Here is a 5,340-nt window from a genome sequence, read left to right on the forward strand (position 1 = left end):
TAGTAGACCACATATTTTTAAATATAATATTTGTGGTAAATTTGGCCATTTAGGGAAGTTTTGTTTTGATAATGTTTCACATTTACAAAAAGCTTTGCATAAATTATCTTTATTTGCAAATGATTCACGTGCACGCCCACTTGGTCAACACAAACATTTTCACTCTTTTCATTGCATGAATTACAATCGAAAGGGTCATTTGAATAAATATTGTTTTGACCGTGTACGTGCACCACATGCTCCCAAAAGGGATCATAACCCTAGGGCTTTGAGCTTCATTAATAGGGGTCATGTCCCTAAATAATCCGGCACCAAGAATGCTTGGGTGCCAAAATCTTTTTAAACCAAGATTTTTATTATTTTTTATTTCTTGGTTTTGAAAAATATGTTTTTGAAATTTTTTTAATTTTTTAAAAAATAAAACAAATTTTATGTCAAGGCTTTGGTTTTCATGTTGTTTCATTCTTTTGGCTTTGATTATCATGAGAGGTTTATGTTTAACCAACCCCCGGATTTATTAGGTGTTTATTTCCCAAATCATGTTTACCGGGTACTATATATTTATATGGGTTGGAACAAGCCTAAGAGCTTGATATGGTTGCCTCTCTTGCCTTTCTTTTGTCAAAAAAATGATATCAATTTGCTTTTATGTTATTGCGGTTTAAATTTTGATTTAAGATTTCATATGAGTGATTTGTTTTATTTAATTTTTTTTTTCATGATTCTCATGTTCCTCATTCTTTTGTTTTCATAAATCTATTTATACATTATGTTTATGTTTGTGTAATAAGACACACTTTTTCAGATTGATATATTTATATGTGTTCTCGATGTCTTTTGTATGTGAGTGATACTTAGTATGTTTTCATCTTGTCTGCTCACATGTTTCCCTTAGTATTCATTTCATACATTTATTAAGGCTTTTTGATAGGGGGAGCTGTTTCTATTTTATTTATTATTTTTATATTCATCTATGCAAATTTGTAGGGGGGCTTACGCTCTCTTATCCTTTATTGTTTTCTCCTTTTTGATGTTGTCAAAGGGGGAGAAATATTATGAGTATATGTTGCCTTGATTTTATGCATGATGTTTATAATTTATATATTTATTTTGTATCATGTATATCTCTTTGTGTAAATTGTTTGTCATCATCAAAAAGGGGAAGATTGTTGGCCTCATATTTATGAGCCTACTGTCTAATCTTCTTTTGATGATTATAAATAATTTCTAATGTTATTTGTCTAGTGTTTGTGTTTTCTTATTAGGTATTCTAGACAAACAATGTGGTTGGAGGTTGGTAGAATAGTCGAGTGAAGTAATGCAACTCAAGTCAAAGATTTAAGTTTAAGCTTCATCCATGTTACCAAGATCGAGCATCATGAAGATCATTGCTTAGTATATTAGTTTAGGTGTATATACTTATGTGTTAATACTTCAAGCTCAATTATACACACACACATATTTATTAATTTTATCAAAATATAGGTGTTTTGATGAAAATATTGTGTTATTAGTTTATGAACTTAACAATCATTATATACATCTTTTATTAAATCTATAAAATCATTTTATAAGGTTTTAAAACTTTTGTTTACGTCAAAAATAAAAAAATCAAGTGTTTATATAAACATGTATTTGAGTGTTTTTGTAAAATAATGAGATTTTACAAATGGAAAGTACAATTCCAGAAATACTTTTTGTAACATGTTTGTTATCATGTTTATAATCATTTTTCAAAGTTTTACAATTTTTAGAATTTATTTGTTATTTTTAAATACAGTTTAAAAATTAGTTTTACTATTCATTACAGGCTGACATTATGTTATCAGTCGAATGATGCAAGTGTTCAGTTGACTGAAGAAATTGCCTGAAATTGCAAAAAGTTTTTTTTATTCAGTCGACTGACGAGGTCATCGACTGACGAGGTCATCGATCGACTAACGAGTTCATCAGTCGACTAATGAGGTGTTTGCTGACCTGTAATGGTCAACTCATCAGTCGACTGATGAACTGTATAAGTCGACTGATGGCCTCATAATGACTAGTTTTCCAGTTTGCTAAATTTTTATTAGTTTGTCTTTTTGCTTAGTTTTTCTTGGTTTTTGGGCGTTGTCTTATGATCCTATATATACCCCTTGTCCTCTAACATTCTGCAGTAATCAAGAGAGTTTAAAAACAAGTTTTACAAGGGTTTAAGTTTTGTTTAAAAGTGTTTAAAGTTTGTTTATAAGTTTGTGAAGAAATTTTTACAAGAGCAAGAAGAGATCATCCTTTGGTGTTTGAGCTTCAACTCATCTCTCTCTCTCTCTCTCTCTCTCTCTCTCTCTCTCTCTTTTCATTCATTAGAGAAATTTTCTAAACTCAAACTCTATCTTTACATTTATATACTTGTTTGATTATCATTGTTTTTAAGCTAGATTTTATATTTGAGTTTAGTTTTGATTTATTCTCTTTGTTCACACACAACCTATTGAGCTTATTGTATTTGCATATATATATAGTATAATTTGGGGTTGTGGATTTGTGACTTAGAGTATGAGCTTTCATTGCGTTCTCATCCAAAGTAGAGAATAAACATTTATTGTATTGAGTGTTAATTTGTGAGGTTCACTTTGTATTACACAAATACACCAAGAGGAGTGTAGAGGTGAGAGACATGGTCAGTCCCAAGAGGAGTGGCGTCGGTAGTAAAGCTTAGTGAGAGGTAGTAATTCCGAGCACTTGAGGGAGACACGTGAGAGGCTAACACTTGAGGTGGTAGTTGTGTAGTTACATTGTGAGTGATTGCGAAAGTTGATCGGTGAGCGTTGAAAACTGATATTGTGTGGTGTAAACATTTTTTTTGGGTCAATGAAGAGCTTTTTATTTATTTACCAAATTGGAAGTGTGAGTACATCAAGTTATACAGTTCAGAAATGAACTGAAAAAAAAAACAACAGACAGAACTGAAACTAATACAGAAGAAAAGAAACAACAACAATCTTCAAAGAGATAGTAGCCATTGTTTATTTTCCTCTGTGCATGAACTATTAAGGATCATGATCATAATGTCAACTTAATCTCCTTAGTAAGCTGATTAATGCTCTTGATCTTCAAGTTAAAAATTCTATCATTACTCTCCCTCCATATTCTGTACACTGTAGTTGCAAGAGCCATCCTTTTCAGTCTTTGTTTGAAGTCTTTCCCTTTCAATCTACATTTATACCAATCCAATAATATGTCCTAATCACAAGCCCTCTATCTAAATTGTAGCCAAACTCCATGATGTTATTCCACACACCATTTGAAAAGAGACAACCAAAGAAGAGATGATTGCTTGTTTCCTGAGTAATGCCTGAACATAAACAGCATTGGCCTGATTGAATTACACCTCTCCTAAGCAGCTTATCCCTGGTTAACAACCTGTTTAGAATAGCTAACCACATTATAAAGCTATGCTTAGGGTAGTTCAAGGTATCCCAAACTGTCAAATACTAGTTTACTTTGCTTGAAACTGGAGATATGGCTGAATATAGCTCTAACAACTGAATTTTTGAATTATTGCAACATGAACTGATGCATTTCTTTAGATTTTCTATGCCTCCACAAATAACAATTGCTTTATCTCTAGCTTTGACATTTGCTTCCATATCCAAGAATCTCCAATTTTCATGTTCACTTGCCAAATTATAGTATTTTTCAGATATTTTCCATGAATCCACTTAATCCACAGCCATTCTTTGTTAACATGTATATACCAAATGATTTTTAGAGTTGTGGCCATGTTCTAAATTTTTGCAGAAAAGATTCCCAAGCCACCACACTTCTTTTCCTTGCAGATTTTGTCCCAAGCAACTACGGGAGATTTGAAAACCTGATCAGTTTTACCCATAGGAAATCCCTACATAAGTCATCAATTTTTTAGAGAACCTTAGATGGCAATATGCAACTTGAAGTCTAGTACAGCTGCATTCCCAGAACCACACTTTTTATGGCTTGAAGCCTTCCAACATATGTCAGGTTCTGATTTTTTAGCCAAGACTGAAATTGACTAGTAATCTTCTTAAAGAGGGGAGTGCAATTAACATAGGAGAGCCTCTTGCATATCAAGGGCACACCAAGATATTTAATTGGCAGGGAGCCCTCGTGAAAGCCTAGACAACTGCTGATAGATGTTTTAACAGTTTCTTCAATATCACCATAGAAGATAGCACATTTTGAGGGATTGGCTTCCAAACCAGATATTGCACCAAAATCCTTAACATATTGAAATAATTTTTGAACAAAGTACAGGTCCCCTCTACTGAATAGAAGAAGGTCATCAGCAAAAGCAAGGTGTGTGATTTTCAACTTCCCACACAAAATATGAAATTTGCAATTTCTGTCATGCTTTAACATGTTCAGTTTCTTGGTAAGGTATTTCATGCCAATAATGAACAAAAATGGGGATAGAGGGTCTCCTTGTCTTAATCCCCTAGCACCCTTGAAATACATGTGAAGGGAACCATTCATGGAGACAGAAAATTTTGTGGATGAAATACATGCCATAGTCCATTTAATAAAAACTGCTGAGAACCCCAATCCTTTGAGCATGTTTTCCAGGAAAGTCCAACTAATTGTGTCAAAGGCTAACTGCTGAGAACCCCAATCCTTTGAGCATGTTTTCCAGGAAAGTCCAACTAATTGTGTCAAAGGCTTTTCTTATATCAATGTTGAGCATAGCCCTTGATGTTTTCCAGGAAAGTCCAACTAATTGTGTCAAAGGCTTTTCTTATATCAATGTTGAGCATAGCCCTTGAAGTTAAGTGTTTTCTGCAATAATTCTTCACCAATTCATGTGCTAACAAAATATTATTATTAATTTTCCTAACTTTAACAAAGGCACATTGAGCTTCACTAATTATACAACCAATGACAAATTGCAGTCTATTAGTAAGGACTTTCGAAATGAATTTGTGCAGGTAGTTACAGCAAGAAATTAGCCTAAAATCAGAAGGGGTTTGAGGACATTGTGCCTTGGGTATGAGAGAGATAGAGGTAGAATTGATAGAACCCAAAAGTTTTCTAGTTTTGAAGAATTCTTGGATAGCAGAGGTGACTTCCTCACCAATAATAGGCCAAGCAGTTTTGTAGAAAGATACATTAAACTCATCAGTTCCTAGGGCTTTGTCCTTTGACATAAAGAAATTTGTTTGCTTAATCTCTTCATTTGTAACTAGACTAGATAATCTTTCAACTTGATATTCAGAGAGACATGGAACACTTTGAATTATACTCAAATCTGGCAGAGAGGTGGATATTGCAGTGCCCATCAAGTTCTTATAATAAGAGATGAATTCTTTTGCAACTTCCTCTCCTTCT

Source organism: Asparagus officinalis, chromosome 6 (assembly GCF_001876935.1).
Source record: "Asparagus officinalis chromosome 6, Aspof.V1, whole genome shotgun sequence".
NCBI classification, from domain to species: domain Eukaryota; kingdom Viridiplantae; phylum Streptophyta; class Magnoliopsida; order Asparagales; family Asparagaceae; genus Asparagus; species Asparagus officinalis.